Here is a 16,238-nt window from a genome sequence, read left to right as displayed (position 1 = left end):
TCCTAGGATGTCTGGAGACTAACTAGCTCCTTGGCTCCCTTGGCACATTTATCTTAATTAGAGCTTTAGATTTTTCAGCATATTTATTTAAGATGTTTATGATGTTATTAAAGAAAGGATCTGTCAAATGTAGTTTACTTTTGCCTGTGTAACTACTAGTGACCTCTGCTGTTGGCCTTCTGTAATTATACCAACTTTTGGACTTGTGGATTATCCTGAATTCAGTATGACTGGATTTTACGTTTTAAGATACTAACTGAAGAAAACAAGGTATCTACACCATGTATTTCATTACTTCCTTGGCCAAAGGCTGTGAAGTAAGCCTCATAGTGGTTTGTTGATAGTGCTCAAGTAAGCAGAAAATGGAATTTCAGTTGAGTAACCTATCTGTATTGGCTAAATGAGAGGTTTCTAAAATTCACTTACCTGATGCTATAAGTTATCAGGTAAGTGGCTTTTAGGAATCTTACAAATTTACCTGATGTAGATAAGGAATTAACCAAACATGAAAAATGTTTACTTTTTACGTGAAATACTAAGAATGCCTTCGTGGCAGTATGTCCTATTTTCTCATTAAATGCACCAAAGCCAGTAATTTCATGATTTAAGTAAGAGAAATGATTTGAATGTCATCACAATATAAGTAGGTTACAAGATTAATAACTATATAGTAGTGCCACTATTTAATAAAATCACAATACTATATTTTGAAAGAATGTTAAAATAGGACTAAAGTATTCAAATACATGAAACCCTGCGACACGATTAAGCAAAATGTAACGAAGTTTCAACATTCCCTTTTTGTTACTGAGTTGGCACTGAGAATTTCTAATGACTGGAGGTAATTTTCAGTATGATTTGTACCACATCTGTCAGGTAAGTGATAATTGTCAGCTATTATGATAGGCAAAAATAAATAGTATGACATTTTAAAAATGTCTCTGTCCACTTGCCAGCATATGTGTTGCCTTGTGTGATAAAACCTGGTGGTGTTATTCAGCATCTTTGAACATACTTTTAAGACTTAATTTTATGGTTGATCTTGTCCTGATGAGTAGTTAACAAAACTGTCATGGCCACTACCAGAAATGAAGCTGTAGTTTAAGTCTAAATTATTCTGTGTCATCACAATATTCTGACTTTGCAACTTTCTTAGTGTACTCAATCAAACTTTTGTCCTCACAAATGCACTCATCCTGTGACACATCACTTTGAGAGTGAAGCTTGTCAAATTAGTGTTCCTATAAAAAACCTGAAGAATTTAGGTAAGTGACTTTAGAAGCATTGCCGGTCCTTCAAATGTTAATTATTGGGTTATGAAGTATTTTTTAATTAGGATGAATGTCTTAAATGCCATTCTTAGTTTGACTCAAACTTATTTTAGTGCATGTGTTCTTTTAAATTCATTGAACTTAAAACTAGGTACTGTGGTAGCTGTAGAGGCACAGACTTTGAGTTCTCACACTCACGAGTATTAACTTTATTGGTGATATTAACCATTTAGTAAGCATTTTGGGGGCACCTACTATCTGCTCAACGTCAGGAAACCTGATTACTTCTTGAGGACATTCCCTTCTGTTTGAAAGCTCAGTTAATTTAAAAAGTGTTGGTATGCTCACTCATTGATAAGGGAGATTAGGGATGATTCATTTAGAGATGAGGTGTTTTAGAGTGAGGGAAAAGGCTCAGTGACTAAGGATGTAGAGGATCTTGCAGCTCTTAATGATATACTTTACATAAAAGCTAGAGAGCTAGTAGATTTGATATTCTTCTGATAAAGGTTTGTTTCTGGTTTCTACCTTTTAGTGAATTTCTTTGAAAGCTTAACACAATGTTAATATTGTAGTTACAAACCAACTTGCTAATAATTGGAAGCCCACTTAAAAGCCATTTCGTGTGATGTGGTTTTTAAGATTTAAAATTTGGGGCTGAATTTGGATCAACAGTTAAGGCTATGCACACTGACAACTACAGCTTAATGTTCAGAAAGGTAAGGAGTCCTGAAGTGAATTTTTTTATTAATGTGGATGGTTGTAGAGGGGCAAAGAATAATTGTTTCTGGAATACTTAATTGTTGGCCTAAAATTTAGATCTGCGGACAGTGTTAAGTGTTACCTGTCAGGACTTAATAGGGATTTGAATCAGGATGAAAATTATTTTATTAAACACTTAAGTAGGCATACTGTGTGCCACTTTTCTAAGCCTTTTACAGTCTTAAAATAATATTTACACTTTGCACTGTTTTGAGTTCTGCAACATTATTTGAGTTTATATTCTTTATGGGAACTGGGTTTAAATGAAAATATGAATAATCCTGTGATTAGTTTTCCCTTGCATCTTATGACATATTTAATGAAAGGATATATGAAAAGACCACATCTTGCTTCAAAATTAGTGAGATGAAGCCCCTTCCTTACTCTTAATGTTTATAGTTTTAAAAATTCTAGGATTTTGCTGTTTTTTGAAATGACAAATTGGAACAGGAATAAAAATAAATTTTTCTTAAATGCTTTCTGTACCACTTACTTATTGCTTTGTATTGCTACATTTTAGGCATCTCATTTCTATCAAAACTCATGGTAATAGGTACTCTAATAATATCTTTGCATCCTTGGAATCCTGTAGGTTTTTAAGATCATGGATGAGTGAATGAGTAAATGTGGAAGTGGTTCAGAGCTTGGAATGGCAATGTGAAGGTAGTGTGAGGTGAGATCCCTGCCCCAACTCCAACACACACATAGAGATTATGAATTTAGAAAATGAATTAAAAAACATTTATCAAAAAAAAATTGAGGTCATTTTTCAGTGGAGGGATGAGGACAAGTTCATCGTTCTGGCATTCACATCTGGAGTTAGGCTACACAGTCTAACAGAAGCAGGATAATTTTAATCTGTGAAAGGCTGAATTATGTAGAAGATGATTTATAAGGAGCTCTAAGGTACATCCTGGCTTGAGGTTAGGAAAACTGCAGATAACAGGTTTTGATGGAGTTTTTGTTTTTGGTAAGCGAGGAAGAGGGATCTCTGCAGCGCCAAAAGGAAAGACTTCCGCCTGAGGCTGCGTGTCTGTCCCAGGGCAGCAGGGGGCGGGAGAAGCTCGATTCTAGTCTCAGTATTTCCCCTTCACGTAACACGTCCCTCCGCCCCTCCGGCTGCTTCCGGCTGGGGCATCACCCGGAAGTGGGGGGTGAAGGCAGGGGTGAAAGCAGCCGGCCCGGCGGCGGGGGTGGAGGAAGGGAAGAAGCAGAGGGAGGAGTTGGCGTCGACGCCGCCGTCGCCGCCATCGCCGCGGTCGCCGCGGTGACTTCTCCCGGTGTGTGAGATCGGAGCCTGCGCGCGTGAGTTTGTCGCTGCCACCGGCTGCGTAGCTCCGAAGATTTAACCATAGGATAGAAAGAAACAGGTAAGTCCTATATCGGCTTCCCGTCGTCCCCTTCTACTGGACGGGTATTCTGTACTGTCAGCGTGTACTACCGAGTGTGGCGAGAAGGTTATTTTAATCTGGGGGAGTCTCTAAACTCAGTTCTTCACAACTCAGGTATTTATTGCACTCATGTTTTACCTCCCCTAACAGGGGATAGAGGAGGGGAGATTAGGTCCTGACCCCTGTCGCTTTCTTGTACCCTTCTGAGGAAGTGTCCTGATCATCTATAGCCTCTGTTACCTAATTGATTGAAGGTACAAGATCTGTGGCCGGTATTGGAAGTCACGTGGACTGATCACAATTATTAATGAAATAACATGAGGAAATTAGTTATTTTGCTTCTTGTCTCGCTCTGGGAGCGTAAACTAAATTGAGAGAACACTCTTGTTTCCATTTCATTTTGTTCATTCTGCTCCCTCCCAGTAAAGTTACTCTCCATCGTCATTGCAGCCTGTGGCATCTTTATCTTTGACACTTTTTGTTGTAGACGTTGAGGTTCTCCTAAGCATAGGCAACTATTTTATCGTTTCACAAGTTAATATTTTTCAGCATCTGATCTTTGTTTTAATTATAACTCTTCATCTACAGTAGATGAGACCTGATGTGTGCAGAACATTGAATTAGGTGATGTTGAGGTGTGGGGGATATACACAAGAAATAGCAGAGAGTCTCTGGCCTCAAAAGAATTTGCACTCAACTTGAGTTCAGACATGAAGACAATGGATTCTAGCAGCCCCACTGATTGAGTAACTACGTTGCTTATCTCATCCTTTTTAAAGGATATTTTGAACTGAGATTTTATTTTTTATCTTTCAAGCTTTCTTGTTTCTACACTCATGACAAGAGAAGGTTTTTTCTTTTTTGTACTGAATTGTCTCACAATTTAGTAGGAAAGACAGATAAACCCTTTTAATCTCAATAATGTATATTAGAAACAGTGTTATGAGAATTCTGGGAATGGAGCTTTTGAGCTGGGCCTTGATAAATGGATAGGATTTAACTTTGTAGGAATGGAGGTAGGGGAGGGCAGCCCAGGTAGAGAGATACTGTGAGGAAAGGCTTGCGGGGCTGGAAAGATGCATCCAACAATATATTGTACATCAACATCTCTATAACAGCCACATCTTCCAAGATGTCACTGGTTAAAAGAAAAAAAAAATAGAATTAAAAACTGGTAAGGTTACAATCGTATCCCAACCATATTCCAGCTATCTTCCAGCCAATAAAATAGCTTATACATAGAAAAAAAAACCATGAAGTAACAAAAACAGTGTTAATATGTGAGATTTAATTCTGATGTAAACTCAAATATAGAAGATGAAAAAGTAAAGCTTGCTATTTTTAAATTCTGATTGAGTGTCGTGTCTTTGTTTAATTAATTAATTAATTAATTAATTTATTGAAGTATAGTCAGTTTACAGTGTTGTGTCAGAGTGTCGTGTCTTAAATATAATTTGGAATCTTATTAAATTGCTAGGAATGAATAACAACATTGTCTAAAGGCAGAAGGTGTTCCAGTTTTTCCCCAGGGAATTTCTGCATTTCTTTTCTCTTCCAAAATGGTTTCTTTACTGTTCTTAACCTGATAGAAACTATTCTTTTTCAATCTTAGTCTTAGAAAGATCTTGATTCTTGGCCTTTAGGTAGGGTTAGATTAGACAATATCAAAAGGATAGGTTAAAACGTCTAGTCTCTAATGCAGAAGATTGTTTTTCTTTGAACAATGTATGCAGAAGCAGTGAAATCTGTTTGAAAATAAGAGAGAGCAAGCAAAAATAACCCCAGTAACATACCACAACCTTTACTTCTATGAGGGCTTTAAGGCAACACATTCCTTTTTATAAATTCCTCATTATAACTGCTTTTATCTATATATTTAAAAAATACTTGGCAAACATTAATCAAGACTTTGACCCCCCCAGTGAGTGAAAATAATTTTCTTTTGCCAGATAGAAAAGTAAATTGTGAGGAGAGATTTGTCTGAGGTGATACAGGCACTGGCACACATGAGAATAGTATTTGGGAGTTTTGTCTCAAAATTCCTTCTACTCATCTTTGTTAAAGGAAAATACAGCTTTTGAAGGTTTCACAGAATTTTGTTTTTAAACAGAAATCTTTCTTGGGACATAAATCAAGATGAGGGTGAGGGATGGGAGAGACAGGCAACAGTCAGGCCTGTTTCATTCAGTCTGTCATCCCAGCAGTCATGTTTTTCATTTATGAATCTCAGTCTTGACGTTGATTTAATATGATATAACTTGTTTACTTACTGAGATAGTATGGCAGGAATAGTGTCATGGTACTTTTAGAATGTGTTTCATTAAAGTGAAAGGATAGGATGTTTCTGGTTTCATAAGTATGTTCCTGGTTTCTCCAGCACTGTTAGGAAATTGATTTCCTCATCTTTGTGGGCTCAAATGTGAAAAATATTGGTAGATTACATCAATTTTCACAGATACTTCTTTCCTTGAAGAAAATGAGGATAAAGTGAGTGAATTAGTTGTGCTTTGTCCTGTGTTTTCTGTTTATGTTTATAATTACACAGCTGTGGCCGCAGGATTTAAATTTTTTAAACCTGTTTTTTACTTTATAATTCTCTAGTATAGAAGTCCAGTTTTCCAGACGTAATCAGGAATGCATTTTGACAATTTACTAATTGGAATAAATGGGTTATTCCACATCTTAGGGAAATTGTTTTAGCCTGACCAGTTACCTTAGTTGATTTCATTTGTAAAAAATTAAAGTGTTTTGTTTCATGCTGTTGTAATTGTTCCTGATCTGTCTTGTGCATTTGGTGTCCTAACCAAAGCAGATAGGGAGGGAATAATACTGAAATTACTCCTTTCCTTACCCTATCCTGAGTTTGCAGAGCATTCTATGTTTCTTGGAATTACAAAGAAAATTGTTTCTGATCTTTTCAGTGTTCACCTGAAGCATGCTACCTGCCATTCAGGAGAGGAGGGCATTAGAAGGGCTTCTGTTAAGACCTGAAAAACTGTCAGTAGAGATAGACAAACAGAGAGGGATAATTCTACAGTGGAGAGCCCTATTAATGAACTTCTCAGGACGATTTAGGATAAATCTGTAGCTGATCTCTAGGGTCATGAGGACACTTAAAGGTTGTTCTTTGAGCTAACAAAAGCTTAGGGAGCTTAGTTGTTAAAGAGTGCCAAGTGTAATTTCCTTTGTTGATCCTTGCACTTAAAGTGGTGGGAAAAAAGGTGTCTAATATTTTGGTGATGATGAAATTATTTGCTCTAAGAGTTCTAATTTAAGTATTCAATTGATCATTAATCTAATAGTATTAAACTAAAATATAAAGTACTGTATTGATTATTGATAAATATATTAATTGTATTATTAAAACACTAATATTAATATTAAACTATTTGTATACAGCTAATTTCATTTTGGCCAATAAATGCTTTCTCTTATTTTGCTATACCATTTCACTGTTAATTCTAAATAGCACTTTTTAGTTTAGATTTATAGTCACAATATCTTGGTATTAATTTCTAATCACAACTGCAAGTGCATTTTTATGTATTAGCAATCAGATTGGTGTCATACTTTTTAAAGTATTGTCCGTCTAAAGCAAAGTGTTTTATCTTGCTCATCTGTTTCTATCTAGGTGATAAAAGGAAGAATTTTAGTCATGAAAACCTTCATAGCCTTTAGATAGCTTTAGAGCCTTAAATTCATTGTAGATAAAGTGAAATAGATAAAGGAATAAATTATTACTTCAACTTGAGTGTGATTAAGATTGTTTAATGAGGATGTGGAAAAAAGGGAACTCTCATACACTGTTGGTGGGAATGTAAACTGGTGCAGCCACTGTAGAGAACAGTATGGAGGTTTCTCAAAAAAGCGAAAAATAGAACTACCATATGACCCAGCAATTCCAATCCTGGATATATAAATGAAAAAAATGAAAAACACTCATTCAAAAAGATACATGCACCCCAATGATCACAGCAGCATTGTTTACAATAGCCAGGATATTGAAGCAACCTAAGTGTCCATCAAGAGATGAATGGATAAAGAAGATGTGTATATATACAGTAGAATATTACTCAGCCATAAAAAACGACATTTTACCATTTGCAACAACATGGATGGACTTAGAGGGTATTATGCTAAGTGAAATAAGTCAGAAAAAGACAAATACTGTATGATATTACTTATATGTGGAATCGAAAAATACAATTAACTAGTAAATATAATGAAAAGGAAACAGACTCACAGATATAGAGAACAGACTAGTGGTTACCAGTGGGGAGAGGGAAGGAAGGGGAAGATAGGGGTAGAGAATTAAGAGGTAGAAACTACTATGTATGAAATAAATAAGCTACAAGGATATATTGTACAACTCAGAGAATACAGTCAATATTTTATAATAACTAGAAGGGAATATAACCTTTAAAAATTGTGAATCACTATGTTGTAACACTTGAAACTTACATAATATTGTATATCAACTATACCTCAATTAAAAAAAAAAAGATTGCCTAAAAGTTTGTGCACTGTGATTATTACAGAAGTAACCCATGAATTCCTGTTTTTTAACTTTAGGGCAAGTGGTAAGTCATGGGATTTTGAGTCTTTTTTTTTTGTGCACATAAGTGAAGGAGGCCAGAACTGTTCCTCTGTCTGGTGTGAAAAAATAAATCTGGTACTTTGTCTATTGTTTGCACTTTGGTAGGAGTTAACATATTCTTTCATAGGGCCAAATTTTATTCTTAGACCTAGCAAGTGGCTAAACTGAGATTTAAAGCCAGTCAGTCTGACTTCAGAATCTATGCTCTTACCTAACATAAAGAAACTGTATTTTTTAAAATAATTGTACCTTAAAAAAATATATAGACATATGAGCAAAATTAAGTCTATTGAAATTAAGTTCCTTGTTTGTCCTAAAGAGGAAAATACTATTTATCTTACTTGAAAGTGTGAATGAGCAAATTGATTAGATGATTAAAAATTAAAATATTGGTAGTTCAAAATGTGCTTGGTACTTTAAAATGAAATTCAAAAGTAAAGACCCATAGTTTTGTTTTTAGCTAATTACATTATTTACAGATATGCTAAAAGACCTAATGTTTAAAATGGTGTTAGTCTTATTTTATTTGTATTCTCAGAGTCTCCCAGGAAGAGAAAAGAAATGGTCCGTGTGTGTTTTTTTTAAAAAAATCTTTACAGTAAGCACATCTTTGAACTTGGCCAAACTTTGATATTTATAACATGTTTAGAATTTAAATTGTACTAAGAGAACATACAATAAAAGTTAATCAGCAAGCATAAATTGGGACATTGCTGGTTATATTTTCTGGACTGTTGGATATTATTCTCTTGATAACTTCAAGGCATTTTGACTTCACCATTATATTGTGATCTGCTGTTTTGGGGAGGGAGTATAATATAGGGCTAAGAGTGGGGCCTCTGGCCCAGACTGTCTGGATTGGAATCCCAGCTCCTCTGTTTACTGCTTGTATGACTATGGGCAGACCTCTTACCTTTTGTGCCTTAGTTCCTTCAAATTTCTAAAATGGCAGCAATAACAGTAGGATTGTCAGTGAATTAATACATGTAAAGCCCTAAGAGCAGTGCCTGGCAGGTAGAAAGCACACAATAAAGTTTAGTTACTATTATTCTTTTAATGTATTATTTACCATAAAAGTAGTTTTAGCAACCTATATAATAAAACTGTAAATTGTAGTTTTACTGTACTATGAATTTAGTAGACTACATAAACAACATACTACTCAATCAGTACCTGCGAGCAATATTTAATTTCCAAATGACACCACAGAAAATGGGAAGCTCAGACTAGGAGGGCACAGTAGCCTACAGTACACCTATAGTATGCTAACATGACATCTCAAACTCATGACTGCTGGCAAGTCAGATCACCCTGATGTACTCATTCTACTTCTCCACCAAGGAAACTCATAACAATCTGCTTTGTGTATTAACTAATGAGCCGCAGACTGGGCCATCAGAATTTTCTAGATTATTTCTCTGATTGCCAAATGCTGCACCATACATCTATTGAATTATTTCTAAAATATAAAATGTAGGCAATGGAAAAGGCTTTATGCATGTCTAACCTACTCTGCAGAATAGCTGCATTCTTACAAAGTTGTGTGTAAATTGAATTTTTATAAATAAATTCAACACTCCAATTAAGTGTTACTGTGTGCTTGCTGTACGTCTAGTGTTTGTTTTTTTTTTTTTTTGGAGGGGTAGGTAATTAGATTTATTTTCATGGAGGTACTGGGAATTGAGCTCAAGACCTTGTGCACGCTAGGCACATACTCTACCACTGAGCTCTACCTTTCCGCTGTATGTCTAGTGTTTACATGGGCTCTGTGAGATGTACGAAGAGGCACAAAGCATGTATCCAATGTCTAGTTAAGAAAATCAAATACCAAATAATTATAGAGAAATTAGGTACTAAACTATGATGCTAATTCTGAGCATATTCAGAATTCAAAAAGAAAGTAGATACAAATATTTGACATGTTTTTCATGGAGGAGGTGGTATTTGGGCTCATTTACTCACTCAACAATTATTTTGAGTAGTTACCATATGCAGGGTGCTGGGATATGAGAGTGAACACAACAGATACATTCCCGCTTTTGTGGAGTTTGCAGACAAGTGAGGTGGTAGGATTTAAATTTGTGGAAGAGAGCATTGTAGGTAAGGAGACAGTCTAAACAGTCTTAGAAAGAAATGGCAAGCATGGACTCTATGGCAGTGAGGGCACTTGCTTGATTGTAGTAGAGATTTTCTTTTGGGGAAGAGTATTGAAAGTGGTAGATGTGGGCTATCTTTTTAATGCATTGAACAGCTATTTAAGTCTGCATGTGTGGGAAATGGGGTGGGTGGGAACAGTTCTTGTGGGACTGAGCCCTTAGCTTGTGGAATCTGACCGTATCTCCATGTAGATAGTGTCAGAATTGAGTTATTTGTAGGACACCTAGCTGGTGTCACAGAGGATTTCTTGGTGGGGGAAAACCTCCACATGTCTGGTGTCAGAAGTGTTGTGAGTATGGTAGTAGTATAAGAGTAAAGGAGAAACACAAGAGGGAAAAGTGGATTTTTCCAATACAGTCATCTTTTGAATGGTTTAAACAGCTATTTAGTCTGTGGTAAATTCCTTTGGATACACTGTTTTGGAGAGGGTAAGGAGCATGGGCTTTAGAGTCATACTACCTTGATTTGATTCCATCTCCATTCTGATTTGTTTCCTGAGTTTAGAATTTTGTATTAAGTTTTCTTGGTGACACAACTATGTAGGCAATATAATGATATTTACACAGAGCAGTTGGGGTCAGTTACCCTAGTAGCACCAAGTAACACTAGAGAGCAAGGTACACATTTAGTGTCAGTGGGCCGTCTAAGGAAAAGTCAGGAGAAGTAGAGGGAGCTTACTCAATGAAAGAGAAAGAAACATTCTGTGATGGGTAGTAGAATGCCATCAGAAGTGTCTTCAAGCAAAATAGAGTACATTTGCCTTTGTTTTCAGTTGTGTTTCTATAAGAATAGTATGTTTCCTTTGTCCAGACACGAGGAAAAGAAACTTAACTGCAGTTGTTTGACTTGGCCATTTGAGGACTACCAGTGATTGTTTTAGGTTCTGTTCTGCATTTGAAGCATTTGGTCAGATTTAGATGATCTTCTATATGAAGCATCTGGCTAGACCATTTGTGTCCTAGTTTCGTGTTGTACCTAAACACAATTTTGTCAGAAACATACGTAGTAAGTTTTGTTTGTAATCTGTACTAATATTCTTTTACCTTGGTTTAAGGCATGAGTGGATTACCAAATGAATGCCTGTTATGACCTGCCTTTTCTCTCTTGTTACCTTTAGATTTAATATAAGTATCATCATGTTCTAAGAAGGTTTAACAGTATTATCCTGGCACTTTCTAGAATTTTTTTCCCCACCAGATAAGTAGAAATGATCACCTAAGAACATCTTTGTCTCCTCCCAATCCTTTATTATGGTGATCTCCAACCTTATATACAGAAGAGCTTCTTTTAGTCTGAGTCTTGAGATCAGGGCAGATACCAACATTGTAGTCCCTGAATAGTTATTGGCTGTGCTGGTCTCCCCTTCACTCTGGGGATGTCAGCTGGGACATGTGGCAGAAAGGGGATGTAGCAGAGGAGTAGACGCGATTGGGAACCAGGGTGCAGTTCCATGAGGCAAGGTTTCTAGATCAACCAGTAGATCCTGATCTGCAGATGGGAGACTCATACTTTATTTCATCCAGGACAGCTGTCTTACACAACTCCAGGGGTCAGTAGTCATATTGTTATCTGTAAAAATTATGACATGGAGTTATGCAATATGGTGGCCTGAAACCTACCCAAACTACTTCTATTCTACTCACTTTCTCCCCTCAATACTTAATACTTGCAGCAGCTGTGGTAATCCCAAATTCATCACTTGAATCTCACTTCCTACCTTAAGGCTCTCCTGAAATCCAACAGATGAAATTTAGATCTCTGTCTGATGAGGATTTTAAGGAGTTGTATCATTTTTCTTACTCTATTTAAGTGTACTCATCAATAAAATGAGACCTTCCCTGTCTAACTTATAGGTTGTTACGATTATCAAGTGAAATAATGTATGCAAAAACATTTTGTAAATTATAGAGTGCTATACAAATGTATGATAATATTCTTTCTTGATATGTTGTAGTGGAAAGAGTACAGAATGAGAGACAGGACTCTGATGGTTAAGTTCCAATTCTGCTATTAACAAACTGTGGCTTTCGGCAAATTACTTTGTATTTCTGGGCCTTTGTGTCCTTATCTGTAAAAGGAAACTAATAATGGCCTCCTCTGTACCCAGAAACCCGAGAGATTTTTTTTTCCTCACCCTCTCATTCATTTAGTCATCAAGTCTGTTGTATAGTTTTTGATATTCCTCAAAATTTTCCCCTTGTGTCTCCATTTAGTTCCTAATCATTTCCCTTCTGGACAAGAGTCATTTTTTAAAAATTGTGATAAAATATACATAACATATTTCCCAGTTTAACCACTTAAAGTATATAATTCATTGGCATTAAGTACATTCACAGTGTTGTGTAACTATCACCACTATCCATTTCCAGAACTTTTTCATCATCCCAAGAGAATCTCTGTACCCATTAAACAATAGTTTCTCACTCCCCCTTTTCCCATCCCCTGTAACCTCATTTTTACTTTCTGTCTCTATGAATTTACCTCTTCTAGGTACCTGTTATAAGTGGAATCATACAATATTTGTCCTTTCATATCTGGCTTGTTTCACTTGGCATAATGTCTTTAGGCTTCATCCATGATGCAGTATATGTGAGAATTTCATTCCTTTTTATGGCTGAATAATATTCCATAGTCAGACAGTAGGCTTTTAACTGGTCTTCCTGACACTAGTCTTGTCCCTTTCAATTTTATATGACCTTACTTTTCCAACCTCCTTGTCTTTCGCACTCATGCCATATCCCCAGTCATATCCATATTCCCAAAAGCACTCTTTCAAATGTGCCATGCTGTTTGACACCTCTGTAACTTTGTTCATGGCCCTTTTGTCTGGAATTTCTTTCTATTCTTTTCGAGAAGAACTCAGTCTTGAAGACCTAGTTCACCTAGCAATAGTAGATTGGTTAAATTATGGTACATTCATTTAATGGACTTATATTCAGCTTTTAAATTATTTATTTTTATTTTTATTTTTTTATTGAAATATCATTGATGTACAATATTTTATAAGTTATAGGTATACAATATAGTGATTCAAAAGTTTTAAAAGTTACGCTCCACTTATGGTTATTATAAAAAATTGGCTATATTCCCTGTGTTTTACAATATATCCTTGTAACTTATTTATTTCATACATAGTAGTTTCTACCTCTTAATCCCCTACTGCTATCTTGCCTCTCCTCCCATCCCTCTCCCCACTGATAACCACTAGTTTGTTCTCTATATCTGTGAATCCGTTTCCTTTTTGTTACATTCACTAGTTGTATTTTTTAGATTCCACATATAAGTGATATCATACAGTATTTGTCTTTCTCTGTCTGACTTATTTCAGTTAGCATAATACCTTCCAAGTCCATCCATGCTGCAAATGGCAAAATGTCATTTTTTAAATGACTGAATAGTATTCCATTATATATATGTATACCACATCTTCTTTATGCATCCATTCACATGTTGATAGACATTTAGATTGCTTCTCTATCTTGGCAATTGTAAATAGTGCTGCTATGAACATTGGGGTGCATGTATCTTTTTGAATTAGTGTTTTTGTTTCTTCCAGATATATACCCAGGAGTAGAACTGCTGGTTTCATATGGTAGTTCTATTTTTAGTTTTTTGAGAAACCTCCATGCTGTTTTCCACAATGTATTCAGCCTTTTAAAATTGTAGCATATACATTAGTGATTAAAAGCACAGACTCTGGACTAGGATTGGGTTCAAATTTTGATTATGTTACTTAACTAGCTGTGTGACTTTGGGAAAGTTCCTTACCCATTCTGTGTCTCAATTTCATCAACTGTAAAATGGAGGTAATAATAGTACCTATCCCATTGGGTTGTGAAGATTAAAATAGTAAAAAAAAAAGTATTTGGTATTATTATATATTAATATTTCCTGACATAGAAAAATATGTATTATAGTGTTGTTGATCAGTAGTCAATAAACATTCTATAATAAGAATAGAAAATAGTTTTATTTGATCCAAACTGAGGACTATAGCCTGGAGACAGCCTCTCAAATAACTCTAAGGAACTGCTCCAGAGAAGCATGTTTTTCAGCAGTTTTATATCTTGTCAGAACAAAGAACATCAGACAAGTCAGGGATACATTCCTATGAGGTTTAGGCAAAAAAACCAGATCAGCATGTATACAGTGAGTCAGTATGGTCTTGGCATCTGGGAAGAGAGTCTTATCACTGAAGGAGGACCAGCATTGGTGTCCAGGAAGGGAAGCATTTAATCTTTATTTTTAACATGGACATTCTTTACTTCTGGTCAGTGTGCTCTTTTCTTTAATAATTAAAGCAGATGTACAATGTATGTTTAATAGGCCACAAACAAGGTGTTTTAGTTAGCATAATATTTGAGTTAAATCATGTGTAAGTCAGAATGACTTCCCCTTACCTGAGTACATGAAAATTTTTTCATCAGTGTTGAATGAAAAGAAGCATGTTTTAAAATAGAACAGCATATTTTTGTTTAAAATGTGTGTTTATACATATATACACATAAAATAACCTCCTAAACTTACACATACACACATACACACACATATACACCCCACCTCAAAATTTAACATTGGTTGTTTCTTGGTGGTGGACTGATTTGTTGTTTATTTTATATTTGCTTATCTATATTTTCTGTTTTTCTCCAGTTGATGTTTATTCCTTATATTTTAAGGGAAAAAAAGAGGCACAGTTAAAGCATCTCTTCTGTGAAGTCTTCGCTGAACTCCCTTCCTTCATCCCTGAGCCCCTTGAGAGCAGAGCCCATATCAAATTCATTTACCTTTGTATCTCCAGCTGGGCCTAGCACAGAACCTAAAAAGATACTAGGCACTTAGTAATATTATTAAAGTGAAAAGGAAATGGAATTATGTGTCAAGCACTTTACCTGTGTTATCTGATACACTCCTCTCAGCAGTTCCATGAGTAAGAGTTATCTGTATTTTTCAGGTGAGGAAACTGAGCATCAGAGAGATCAATTTGCTGAAGGTCACACAGCTAGTAAATGGCAGAATTTGGATTCAAGTCCAAGTCTGTCTGATGTCAAAGATGTTCTCTGTCATGTATATCAAATTAATGAATTGCCTAAGAATATATCTGCTGTCTCACTGAAATAATTTTTGAAACACTTATTTGTAAACAGAAATATGCTGCATGACTGTAAGGATATGTTACTGTTACTTCCTGCTATATTTCCACCTGTACCCTCAATTCTGACTAGACAAACCTCCTTTCCTGCTCCCATATAGACTTTTAAAAATATTTATTTTCTTAAGCTTTTTTTTTAGGGGGGTAGTTAGGTTTATTATTTATTTACTTAGTTATCTTAATGGAGGTACTGGGGACTGAACCCAGGACCTTGTGTATGCTAAGCACGCACTCTACCACTGAGCTATACCCTCCTCCCCCCATGTAGACGTTTTCCTCTCTCTATTCAACTGGTATTTTAGTTCTCCATATGTGTCTTTTTATATTGCCCATGTTCTGCCTACTTTTTAGGAATTTGGCTTATAATTATATGAAGCTTTTCAGATTAATCCAGCCATTTCCATCAAACTCAGTATTGTACATTTTGAGGAGACTGGTTTGCAAGTATCTGGCCAGATATTTGTTTCATACTGAAGTATAGCACTTTCATCTTTGAACATAGATACTTACACTTTTCCTAGTTTGATCTGTTTACCTTTCTCTGTACTGTGTTCTACTTTAATTTCCTACATTCATAGTCATAACTTTTCCAAAAGGAGGTGTTGTCAGAATGAGTTTTTAGCTGGAAGATGTTAGTAGGTTCAATCAATGTCTTAGCTTATGTGTGTGTGTATGTATGTATGTATGTGTTCATGCACATGAACCCTTCATCAAAGGTAGGAAAAAAAGGGAGATAAGGCAAGAGAAGGGATGCTTTAATAATGTTATTTCAAAGACCCAACAGAATACACTAAACCAAAATTTAGAATATTGTTATAGCTTGCCACTCCATGGGTTTTTCAGAATTAAGAAAGTGAACCCCCTTTAAATTAGCTAACTAACTGAAAGGAAGCATCTACTTTGTGAAAATT

Source organism: Camelus dromedarius, chromosome X (genome assembly GCF_036321535.1).
Source record: "Camelus dromedarius isolate mCamDro1 chromosome X, mCamDro1.pat, whole genome shotgun sequence".
NCBI classification, from domain to species: Eukaryota; Metazoa; Chordata; class Mammalia; order Artiodactyla; family Camelidae; genus Camelus; species Camelus dromedarius.
The sequence above is the reverse complement of the archived record's forward strand: the minus strand, read 5'-3'. Positions refer to the sequence as shown.